This window comes from Cydia strobilella, chromosome 6 (assembly GCF_947568885.1).
Source record: "Cydia strobilella chromosome 6, ilCydStro3.1, whole genome shotgun sequence".
Lineage (NCBI taxonomy): Eukaryota > Metazoa > Arthropoda > Insecta > Lepidoptera > Tortricidae > Cydia > Cydia strobilella.
The window spans coordinates 706,580-720,334 of record NC_086046.1 but is presented as its reverse complement, the minus strand read 5'-3'; the positions used below and the strand labels follow the sequence as shown (position 1 = coordinate 720,334).

Here is a 13,755-nt window from a genome sequence, read left to right as displayed (position 1 = left end):
TAAGCCCAAGGAGGCTTGTGTTATGGGTACTCGGACAACGATATATATAATATACAAATACTTAAATACATAGAAAACACCCATGACTCAGGAACAAATATCTGTGCTCCTCACACAAATAAATGCACTTACCGGGATTCAAACCCAAGACCATCGGCTTCGCAGGCAGGGTCACTACCCACTAGGCCAGACCGGTCGTCAACATAATGATCTTATACATCTTTTTTGTGTTTTGTAGAACATTTGTAGAACCCTCATCCACCCAACTTGCACCTTTTATTTTGAAGCCAAAAAAGCCTTATATCTACCTTACATTGGTACAAATATCCCAAACTAGACGGGTGTTACATTGGTACAAATGTCTTGAACTAGACGAGTGTCAGTCCAAGCCCCGCCGGGATCAAACGCATCACCAACTAATCCGGGGTCAGAACCTGGCGATTACTTTTAACTAGTGAAAGGACTTTGGGATAAAAAGTGATTTGTCTTTAGGTAAGTATCTAGAAAGTAACTCAACATAGCTACTTGAAATAAAACTACAGAAACGGATTATATATATCTACTAGCTTTTGTCCGCGACTTCGACTGCGTGGAGTTAGTAATTTGGGTAGCTTATTTTTTATCCAGTTTTTTATCAATTTCCCATACAAACTTCCACCCTTTTCACCCCCTTAAAGGATGGTTTCTGGGATAAAAACTACCCTGTCCTTCCCCGTAACTGCAGCAGAGCTAGAGTAAGTTTAGCGCCTGGAGAAAGTCTTGTAGCAATCATTCAATTTGAGCATAATACAAATTACACAAGGCAACTCATTAATTATCTCAATTCCACCATTCCACCCCGCTTTTCACCCTCTTAAGAGATGATTTCTGGGATAAAAACTAGCCTATGTCCTTCCCCGGGACTCAACCTATCTCTATGTTAAATTTCATTTTAATCGGTTCAGCGGTTTAAGCGTGAAGAGGGAACACACAGACAGAAAGACAGACAGACAGACAGACACGCATTTATAATATTATAAGTATGGATTCTAAAGCGGACTCCCAATAAGTAGGTACAGGTACCTTTTGGATGCAACCAGGAACCTCTGATAGAAGAGGCAGACGTAATTATACCTAAAAAGTTCCAAAATATTTTTTACTCTCCTAAAACATTATTACTCTAATTAAATTACTTATAACCAAACACTTAACGACGCCGACACAAAATTTTATTTTACTAATTATTTAAAACACAAAATGAAACAAAACACTCGCAAGGTTTATTCCACTCTGAACTACTCGTGTCAATTCGCCGCCATAAAAATAAACAGAAACATAAAAAAGACGTATATAACTATGAAGCTCGTACTAATATACAACCTTTTTGCGTTAATATAACACCATAAGTAGTAATTAAAATGACGTAACTCAATATGCAACTTAAACAAAAAACATCCTTTTTAACACGTCGCCATGATGGGCAGTTTTCAAAATAGCGTATGTTAAATATGAAAAGCGTACATCGATACGACCTTTTTGTTCTAACTCTTCTTTCTGATGTCGACGACGCTGTCAAAAAGTAGTAAGTTACTATAGAACTGGTATGAAGATACGACGTTTTGTAATAAACGGTCTGCCATGATGTTGACGGCGCGGCGCGACAAAAAGTCGTAAGTTACTATAGGACTGGTATGGAGATCCGACGTTTTGTAATAAACGGTCGGCCATGATGGATGGCAGCGCGACGCATCAATCAGGCGTGATCGACAAGACGCGATTCATAAAGGTATTAATTCAACCGACGACGTTGATTGATTTTTACGATATTAACGCGATATATAATTACGTGACGGTTATCTGTTTGGTTCCACTTGCGTTCGGTTTTTGTTCTATACATTTTTAGGGTTCCGTACCCAAAGGGTAAAAACGGGACCCTATTACTAAGACTTCGCTGTCTGTCTGTCTGTCTGTCTGTCCGTCTGTCACCAGTCTGTATCTCATCAACCGTGACAGCTAGACAGTTGAAAGCGACAGTAATATTGCCCCAGTTTGTCCAACCGATCTGTCATTTTATGTAGTTCAAAATTTGTACAAAAGCAGTGATTACTTCGTAGTAAATTGCTTACCTAGTCGAACTGTAGATTTTGGAATATAACAAAATCGGACAAGTGCGAGTCGGACTCGCCCACCGAGGGTTCTGTACTTTTTAGTATTTGTTGTTGTAGCGGCAACAGAAATACATCATCTGTGAAAATTTCAACTGTCTAACTATCACGGTTCATGAAATACAGCCTGGTGACAGACAGATGGACAGACGGGCAGAAGGACAGACGGACAGCGGAGTCTTAGTAATAGGGTCCCGTTTTTACCCTGTGGGTACGGAACCCTAAAAACATGGCCTAAAAATTCAACAAAAATATTAAGAACACTGTGTATTATTTAGATTCTTAATTTAAAAAATATACGAGAAAAACAACGTAATTTTTATGCTTCTTTTTTTCTCGCGTTATCCCAGTATTTTGCCACGGCTCATGGGAGCCTGGGGTCCGCTTGAAAACGAATCCCAAGAATTCACGTAGGCACTAGTTTTAAAATATTTATCAGTACGGTTTTTACTCACTATTATTTTCAGTCGCTTTTGGCGACATGTTTCGGATTCTTTGGGAATCCATCCTCAGGCACGAGTGTCCGCGGCGGTTGTACGTCGTGCACTAGTTTTTACGAAAGCGACTGCCATCTGAACTTCCAACCCAGTGGGGAAACTAGGCCTTATTAGGATTAGGTTTCCTCACGATGTTTTCCGTTACCGATAAGCAACTGGTAAATATCAAATGATATTTCGTACATAAGTTCCGAAAAACTCATTGGTACGAGCCGGCGTTTTAAGGTTGAAAAACGTAAAAAGCGCTGTTTTTATCGTCATTAATAAAAAGTAAAGCAAATAAAAACACTTATTCAAGAGCAAAAAATGTTTGAAAAATGCATTTTAAGGTATTAACGTATTAAGCCAGTCCCAATAGGAGTAAATCCGACGTCGTGTCCATTATCGATTGATTTATTAGTATAAATTGGGCTGTCACCGGGTTTTTTCGGATCTGAGGGTCAGACAAACAGACATACATTATCGTCGGATAATATAACATACATATGATTGTGTGACAAATACAGGACACGTATGGGAGGAGAAATATAATTGACAGACAAGCCTGAAATTCTGAATAAAGATTTCGTCTATAAATATACTCTTTGTTTAAACTAAATACACGGACAATCACGATTTTGTAACCAGCGTACTGAAATATCTGGAGGAACATACATTTCATTATGTTTGGTCTCAGTGATATGTACTTAATTACTTATCTAAGTTTCTTAATATTAAATCATTTTACGGTTTAGACTTACTTGTTTTAGTCACTCGCGCGACATGTTTCGGAGAGCTAGGTCTCCTTTCTCAAGCACTAATAGCAACGCGATCAGCGAGCGACGCGGCGCGCGACAGCGGCAGTACGTAATACACGGTCGTCGTGAAAGCTGCTCGCACTATTAGTGCTTGAGAAAGGAGAACTAGGCTCTCCGAAACATGTCGCGCGAGTGACTAAAACAAGTGAGTCTAAACCGTAAAATGATTTAATGTTAGTATGTCTCACAACAGTTTAAATTCGATTAGTTTTTTAATATATGGATTTTCCAAATAAAACAAAAATCCAATCAGCCAATCGCCGATCAGTTTATTAAAAAAAAAAAAAAAAAAGTAACTGACGAAGCTTTAAAGCCCGTTGATGCGATCTTAACGGAAAATTTGTGTCTAGTTCATTTTGAACATTTATACCATCGCCCACACTGCTAACTGTCCATCGGTGGACCGTATTACAAAAGGCATAAGGTCCTGGACAGTTAAGAGTGTAGATGTTTGTACTACAAGTAAAAGGGATAACTTATTAGTGATTTAATTCTATTTGTAAGTTTCTGTAGACAATTAACCGTACAAACTTGAGTATATCTTTCAACTGCTGTTTACGTAAAGCGTACGGAGAGCGTTACAATTGATAGGAAGTTACTTTCATATTAAACCATTATTAATAAATTTAGTAAGTTTCTGTATACGGCTTTCATTGAACTAATTACGACACATTTAAACGGTTATTTTATATTAATGTGTGAAGGGAACTTACGCAACCCGAAATGTATCCGTCAAATCACATACTGATTGAACGTCTATCACCAAGGAGGACTTTTGGCCGAAAGGTGTTCCGGCGGTTCCGCGGCCAGCTTTTCAGGGTTCCGTACCCAAAGGGTAAAAACGGGACCCTATTACTAAAACTCGTCTGTCCGTCTGCCTGTCACCAGGCTGTATCTCATGAACCGTGATAGATGTATTTCTGTTGCCGTCATAACAAAAAATACTAAAAAGTACGGAACCAACGGTGAGCAAGTCCGACTCGCACTTGTCCGGTTTTTTTTATATTTTTTTTATACATAACATGCTGCAAATTAATTCTGATTTCACTTAGGAGTCAATGGTAATGTACTAGATTTTTTTTTACTGAAAATTCTTTTTACGTACTTATTTCTTTTTCAGGGATTATTAAACTGTAGCTTTGGAAACAGGCCACTTAAATAAAATATATCAAGCGAAACATATTATTAATAAACAACAAAAAAAAATCATGAAATAAAACTATGAAAACGGATTATATCGCGTATATTGAATTTATAATACATCCCGACGTTTCGAACTCTTTACAGCGTTCGTGGTCAACGGGTGACCAACGGCGGCGGCGGGTGACGGGTGAGCGGGCGTGGTCAATGTCACCCGTTGACCACGAACGCTGTAAAGAGTTCGAAACGTCGGGATGTATTATAAATTCAATATACGCGATATAATCCGTTTTCATAGTTTTATTTCATGAGTAACTATCGCGGTAACCGAAGACAATATTAACAAAAAAAATTACACGTTTTAATATACTTTTAAATGTAATATTAAATTACTCACATGTATCACATTACATAACACCTCTGTAACATGGTTGTACAATAAAGAACTATCTTATCTTATCTTATCATATCATATCTTATCTTATCTTGTCTTATCTTATTATTTTTGAGTTAATAGAATATTTAAAGCCCACAATTACCCAGTCGTCATGGGGCAATTTGCTCGAGCGCCGAAAATCAATGGGGCACTCCGCGCCGTGACAGCTACAAATGATACTTGTTGCGTCTAGAGAGGAACAATATCATCTACTTCGCAACTTGAAAATGTTTTTTAATAGCTATAGTTTCGTAGCTGAAGGGTGACAAACGGAATCCTTAAGCCTCTACTTGCGTCTGTCTGAATGTCTGTCTGTCTGCCTGTCTATTTATCTATCTGTCCATCTGTCTGTTTCTCTGTCAATTAGTCTGTTTGTTACAAATGATACATGTTGCGCTTAGAGAGGAACAATATCATCTACTTCGCAACTTGAAAATGTTTTTAATAGGTATTGTTTCGTAGCTGAAGGGTGATAAACGGAATCCTTAAGACTCTGCTTGAGTCTGTCTGAATATCTGTCTGTCTGCCTGTCTATCCGTCTGTTACAAATGATACTTGTTGCGCCTAGAGAATATTATCATCTGCTTCGCAACTTGCTTCCAATGTTGTTTTTTTAATCGGGTTCCTTAGCCGAGGGGTTAAAAACGAGACCCTATCATTGCTAAGTCTTCGCTCTCTGTCAATGTGTCTTTCTGCCAGTCTGTCATGGGGCTGTATCTCAAGAACTGTGACAAATAAATAGCTAACATTTATACCTAAGTAATATGAAGTGCGAATTAGCGTCCGGAAAATACTGTAATCTCACTTGTTTATTTTATTTTTGTACCTTAAGCTTATTTGGCTTTAGTTGTAACTTACTTTATAGGTTTTCTTGTACTCATTTTTGTAATGGAATATCTCACTTGTTTCTCAATATTAGGCCCTGTAGCTTAAAATATAAGAGGGGAATGGTCAGAACCTCAGAACTCGCCTATATATTTTCGTAAAGAAAATTCAAAATTATCTACCTTAAAATAATAAAAAAATTCTCTTTCATTTAATATAATACATCACACAGATAGCTACCTATACATAATTGGGTCTAGGAATATGCATGGCATATCCATACTTAATAGTATAAATGCGAAAGTGTGTCTGTCTGTCTGTTACCTCTTCACGCTTAAACCGCTGAACCGATTTAGTGGAAATTTGGTATAGAGATAGTATGAGTCGGGGAAGGACATGGGATAGTTTTTATCCCAGATTTCACCCCTTAAGGGGTGAAAAGGGGCACGTTTATATGGGGAATCAATAAAAAGCAGATTGAATAAAGATAAGCTCCCCAAAATACTTATTCCACGCAGACGAAAGCGCGGGCAAAAGCTTTGAATAATAAGTTATAAATAATTTTGAAGTTACCTCCGCAAGCGAGTTACTGTTAAATACATTTGTTAAACAAATAAATAAATGCCCTTACTGGAATTCGAGCCCAGGACCTGCTTTGTAAGCACCCACTACCGACTACCACACTAGGAGGCCGTTAATCCAACACAACAACGGATTGGGATAAAACTCGACGTTCTTATGCAACAGCTAGGATAAAGCTTTCGCAACGGGCAACTGATAACTCCCGTCCTATAACTATCACCTATTGCAACCTATTGCTATCTCCCACTTCATGCTATCGGCACAGAGGCGCCGCACAATTTGGTATCTGACGTTTTACGAGCGAACCATGCGCTCAATTACGCAGATACATGGTTATTGATGTGGGTAGGCGATTTTTGATTTATGCTGGGAATTAATTAAAATTTGGTTTGGTGAATTCTGAAATATGTATATTTGAAGTGAATGGTGAAATAAAGAAATGTGGAGAAAATCGGATCCTTGAGATAGATTTACTTGTCTCAAAACAATTAGGACAAACAATCAATCAAACAATCTAGATCCCGAAAAGAGAATAGATTCCAGACAATTCTAAAGATATCAGTGCCAAAAATAAAAAATTCTAAAGTAAGTATTTAAAAAGAACCTATACGATATGTACAGTCACCTGCAATAATATGCTACATAACGAAGTCCGTAAAAATATCTGACACGATCTTATTTGTAGAACCATAAGAGCGGGTTACATATTTTTGCGGCCTCCGAAGAGTAACATATGTTGCGGTATGCGCATGCAGGTGACTGTACTTATAATAAAAGTTTATTTTTAATTTTACATAACTCTCTTCTCTTTTCGTCGCGTGGTAAAAATAGGATGCGTAAAGAGGTTTTGGCCGTTTAGATTCAGACTACTGCATATTATGATTTTGACATTTGTTGCTGCAATTCCATCTACAGTAATGTCACGTTGCAATACTGGTGCATTAATTCTGGTGTAGTCTGAATCCGAACCGTACCTTTAATCTGGCTCTAGTCTACTCAGAGAAAACTCCCACGAACTTCACACAGGACATTACCTAAAGTACCAAAATTTAAATACCCCGCAAAACAAATTCGACATCCCATCAGCCAATTAGTCTTCCACGATTTATGCTTCTCCGGCGTCGCGTGCGCCGACCCGATATATCCAGCAACCGATTGAGATCGATCCGTGACTTGTCCCAATTTCATTATTTAATTACATTTCGATTTTCACTGATAACGATTCGGCAATTAATTTTGGTGATATTTTTCTTGTGGGATTCTGTGAGGTTTGAAGTTTTTTATTGTAATTCCATAAGGAGTATTTTGATTGTAATAACAAAGTATAATTCATATAATATAAATAATCATGATCTGATTTTGATCTGACAGTGTCAAAAGAGATATTCCTTCAACCAAAAACGTCATTTTTGACACTTGAGACATCATAATTATTCATAACAAAATTTAGATTAAATTCTTATTCTGTTATGATCAAATCCGCCTGCAGATGTTTGTCGTTAAGCTGATAATGAGATTATAGATTATCAGTCGCTGAATTACTACATACATAAACGGCAGTCAAGTAAAAAATCTATTATCTTAATATTACTAATCATATGTGTGGATATTCCAAAGTCAAAGTAGATAACACCATTCAAGACAAGGCTAAATTAAGATCCAATAGTTACAAAGTTGCACAATAAAATAAAAACAAAGCAGATGTAGAAACCCAGCTGAATCAAATTATAGACAGTATCCTTATGCATTCAGATACGCCCCCTTCATAAAATATAGTTATGACCACTACAATGATATACTAATATCTCATGCGTCGAAACAAAAAAAGTTACAATGCCTCAAGCAAATTACATGTGTGGTTCTGCACAAAAAGGGAAGGATGTTAAGCGTTTAGTTTGAGGTCTATTGCAGATATATTTAAATGAAACTATAACAGTACATTTCTTATATAGGGATCACTCGTATGTCAGCCTGTATGTCACACCCGATTTACTCCGAAACTGCTGGACCAAATGAGATTTTCCCAAAATTCAGACATCTTGAAATATCGAATTATAACTATTAACAACTTTATCTACGTTACTTATCAAAATAGCGGCTATAATTATTTGCAATTATTTACGCGTCTTCACCTAATAATCTTTTATCTATGACCTGTCCAGGTAGTTACAGGTCCGGAGTTTCATCATTTGACAAAGAATTAAGAAAAACTTGTTTACCTTGTGTAAAGTTCGATTTTCTCCAATTACAAATCGTCCTACAAATCGCCGTCTACCAACTTTACTATCCATGAAATTATAAAGATTATCTCCAAAAAGTACATTGCGTTTTCATCCGGTGTCAATTTAAACTGTAATTTTAAAAGATTCTAATTTATTATCATTTCTCTAGTGACTTACGTTGTTTCCAAAATGGTTGTAATGCTTTCTTATCGTGACGATTTCACGGCAATTCCGACTTTCGTCATTGTTCTGATTGTGCTCCGTCATTCTATGGGTGATTGTGGCAAATCAGTTACCTTTCTAAAGAAATTTGGGTTTAATGGTACTGGAACGATCTTAATTAGGGCATTAAGGCTAGTTGACAATAGAAATAACGTTAGTTTATGGTTATTACATTCGTTGAAGTTTTATAATCTAAAAAGATTTTAAGTTTAACTTCAACATTTTTGATTTGGATTGATAGTTTGGAAACTAGTACTTAAAGGCGCGTTTCCAGACTAAATGGTATACAATTACACTGGTAATACGCTTGCAAGTACGAAAAAAGTGAGCAAGTATCTATTTGTAGATATTTTTAAATCTTGTATGATACGGTAGTAAAAAATAAACAAATGTTCATATTCATTTATGTCGTTACGCACAGATACATTACACGTCAAAACATTTTTAAAGCTTATATTCGTTTTTATTAGAAAAATATTTCCGATTTGAATTAATTAACTGAGATGACTGACATGTACTTATAATTTATTTTTTCTGCACATTAGACGCAACTGCATAAATCGGCGCAGTTTTTAAACCCAAAGGCATCCCTTGAAACTCGAGACCCAAAAACCTCTGTCCGGTGTGGTCCGCTTATTTCACTGCCCACTGGCCCGAACCGGCTAATTGATTAAAACGTACCGTGTCAATCCTCGGCCGCAGGCGATGCAGTGATCAAAGGATGCTGCAACTGACTCAGTTGCAGGGAAACAAAGAGATGTCATGTCAGGCAATTATGCGTTTTGAGAGTTTAGATTTGGACAGTGATATCTAGTAGTTAGAAGGGGAGGTGATATCATTTTTTTTATTAAGGACTTCCTAGCCTTGGTTGTGACCCTGCGTAATGCGTATGATGCAGGATGTGCCAGGTTAGAAATAAATAAAAAAATAAAATAAAATAAAAATAAAAATCATTTATTTCGGACCACAGAAATCCATAACAGGTTAGTCGAACATGCAGGAACTTAAAACTATGTTAGATACAATTAATTATTACTTAACTTACTAGATATCTACAACTACAATACATACTTAGCTAGGGAACGATGCAGGCTCGACCAGTGCTGCATATAGCGACTATCGAGCCTACCCGCTATCACACTCAGGATACTGTTGCTACTGCCAAGCACTCTGCGACGCGTCGCGGCGGCGCGCTTTCTTATTGTGGCAAAGAAACCGTCTACCTGCGCGTCCGCGAACATGCCTGACGCGCTGCAGAAGCGAGGCAGACGCAACAGCACCCTGAAGGCGTTGTTGAACTGTACCCGAAGGGCGCTGATCGATCTTTGCGAATAATTAGCCCACAAGCTGCAGGTATAAAGAGAGGTACAGTAGGCTCTAAAGAGAGTTATTTTGACCTGAGCTGTACAACCTCTGAACCTATGTGCTATCATATTCGCTCTTATCGCCAGCGCCCTACGTTCCCTATCTATATCTGCGTCGTCACGCAGATTTTCATCGACTAAGTGGCCTAAATATTTGACACATGTCACTCGTTTAAGGGGTGTGCCATTTAGATATAACGGCGGTACAACAGATGGACATTTCGTCCCAGACTTAAAAACCATAAGTTCACTTTTCAGAGCGTTATATTTGAGGCCATGTTTACATGCATACTTCTCACACACCTTCAGCAGTATTTCAAGTCCTCCCGGCGAGGGACTCAACAGCACCATGTCGTCAGCATAGCTAATATTATTCATACATACTCCGCTAATATGGCAGCCGACATGTATGCTGCTGAGCTCCTCGATGAGAGCATTAATGTACAGGTTGAAGAGCTTAGGAGACGTTCTCCCACCCTGTCTCACTCCGCACTCCAACCTGTATTCCTCTGACACTTCTTTACCCCATCTGACAACATTAACTTGACACAAGTACCAACTCCTAAGTATATGCACAATATCCATAGGGACCCCCGCCTTTTTTAACTTGGCCCACAAGAGCTCATAATTAACCAGATCGAACGCCTTGGATAGATCCAGGAAACATGCATATATAGGAGTCTTCCGCTGTGTATAGTATTCGACGGTGTGCTTGAGGCCCAGTATCGCGCTCTCAGTAGATAGTTTAGGTCGAAACCCAAACTGCGCATCACTGATTCGTATATATCTATCTAACTCAGCATCAAGCACCGCGTCGAACACCTTAGCTACTACAGTTGCCAGAGAAATTGGCCTATAATTGGCCAGCTTCGCTATGTCTCCTGTCTTATTTTTTACAATAGGAACAACCATAGTGCGAATCATATCGGGTGGCAGGTAAGCATGGCTAATACAAAGCGAGAAGAGCATGGCAAGAACCCTGGGCAGGTGTGGCCCGGCATGTTGCAGATGCTCAATGCTCAGCCCGTCATGCCCAGGGGACTTGCCCCTCCTCATATTTTTAATTATTTTACTTACTAGATTTGCTGTAATTTTGGTAGTACACTCGGACCCAGCTGACCATGCCACCTCCCTTCTGGGTTCTGCACTAAGGGGAGACTTGACAGAAAAATGATTCATAAACAAGTTAGCTATTTTTACAGGATTGGTCTCATTTTCAATACTCACAGAAAGCCCTGGCCTATAATTTAATCTGTTAGTACTCTTCCAAAAATTGCGAAAATCATTTTTACCATGATAAGAAGCCAACCGGTCCAATTTAATTTGGTCTTGGTGTTGCTGGCACCACTTTAATCTAGCTTTAAAAACTTTGCGACTTACACACATGGACTCGTATAATTGGCCAGAACGGGGTTTTCCACTAGCCACCCAGGTCTGAAATCTAAGCCTGGCCTCTCTGTGAGCCTCACCCACATGTTTATTCCAACCCATAATGTGTTTATTTTTCCTATTTTGCGAGTCACTTGTACATAACACAGAGGCCGAACTAAGGGCACAAATGATGTCACTATACAACTTATTAATAACTTCCCTATGCAGGTTGTCATTACTGACATAACAACAACTATCTGCACATTCACTGAGCTGTGTAGGAAAGTCAATACCTTTTAGCAAATCATTACATTTACATTCATATTTAATAATATCACTAGGTTGTTTGTCACCCCAGAAAACTTTTGACCTGTCAACATTACAATTATATATTTTTGAATGGGTCACATCCAAGTTACATTCAATGACTAGCGGAAAATGGTCAGACCAGTAAACATTATGCATTACATATATTTTAGAAATAGTAGACCAGGCCGCCTGGGTCACAACACAGTGGTCCAGCCAACGCTCACATCCATGACTATCACTCACATATGTATAAGTACCGGTGTCGAGCCCAAGCATTTCTTGGTCTGCACAAATCCACTGACTGTCCTCACACAAACTCATAAGTTCATTGTGAAAGGGTTCATTAGGGTGGGCATTGAAATCCCCTAATACATAAGCGGCTTCTACCTCGCTGTCCTCAATAATAGCATGTAAAGTACTCACACACTCCACAAAGATTGGCAAATTTTCAGCGGAATCGGTTGGCATATACACACTGAATATCACAACGCGCTTAGAGCCTACATTAATTTGAATACCACAAATCCTGTTGTTGTTACACTCCACTACACTCGCCGATGGAAACAGACTCTTTCTCCATAGCAACGCGACGCCGCCGTGGGGTCTTCCTCTGAGCATCCCCGCTGAAGTGTCAACTGCCGATGTAGCTGTATACGCGAAGTCCTCATGTATAGTGGAAAGAAACGGTATGTCATTTGGGAGCAGCCAGCAGAAATTCTAACTTAGAATCCCGATAAGGGCATTTATTTAGGTGTTCATCAAGAATATTTGTGTCTGTGTAATGGATGTTATTTGTGTATCTAAGTAGATATATATTTATATTTACGTTAATTTCGTATTTATAATATTGATTTGTGTTTTTTTAAGTATTTACATTACAATATACAAATTATGATGTGAAACACATGTCTTAGGTGTTTCACTTTTTTACGTACATTTACGTGGCAACTTGGGTAGTTAATACTTAGAAATGTATAGAAAAAGACAATCGATCGCTTGTAGGTAACACTTCAAAAACTTAAAGCACATTAACTATAATATGCACTTACCTAATGGGCTATCGTTGTTCGTAAACAAGTGTCAAATAAGCATCACCTGTATTATTAATAACTCTTTAGGCGCCAAGGGCACAAAAACTTGCAAAAGCTCAACCTTATCACCCAGATACAGGCCATCTGCCTTTGATTGATACGCTGATAACGACAGCTATCAACAAGATCATTGATCAAGCAAAAAACATCTCTATGGCAACGGGGCACTGTCAAACAACAATGACGTCAATGACTCATTGATCGCCGATATGATCGTGACAGTTTTGTTTATTCGATTTATACACTTTCTATATTTTTTTGATAATGAAACTTTAAGTCTGATGACGGGACAATACTTTTTTGTAAATTATGAACAGGGTTTTGAATCGATAACGATGACACCTTTTTACACTTACAAAAAAATCACGATGTTCGTAAAAATTGTGTTTATTTTTTAAGCAGATTTTTTTCCGTTATCCATCACATCTTTTCCATTTAATTTATGTTTTTCATAATTGCCTACAACCTAGGTTGAAATCCCGATAATGACGATAATGATTATTTTTACTTTTTAATTGTTGACATTTTTCTTTATTATTTATAATTGATTAATTCATGTTTATATAATTTTGGAAACTTCTACTTTTTTATTTATTTGATTAAGTATTATTAATATTTTTTTATTGGTGGCTATGATGTTTGTTTTTGTAATATTTTTGAGTGCATGTGCCTAGTTTTAAATTTTCAAACATAATGTAATATTGTTATTGAATAAAAAATGATGATGATGATAATGATGATGATGATGATAATGA

At 37.7% G+C, this 13,755-nt stretch overlaps 1 protein-coding gene across 2 annotated transcripts in view; it reads left to right on the top strand.

The window, feature by feature from the left end:
- The window catches only part of LOC134741938 (protein tiptop-like), a 475,809-nt gene that overhangs the window by 442,062 nt on the left and 19,992 nt on the right, over positions 1-13,755 (top strand). The gene's annotated exons all lie outside the window — the stretch shown is intronic.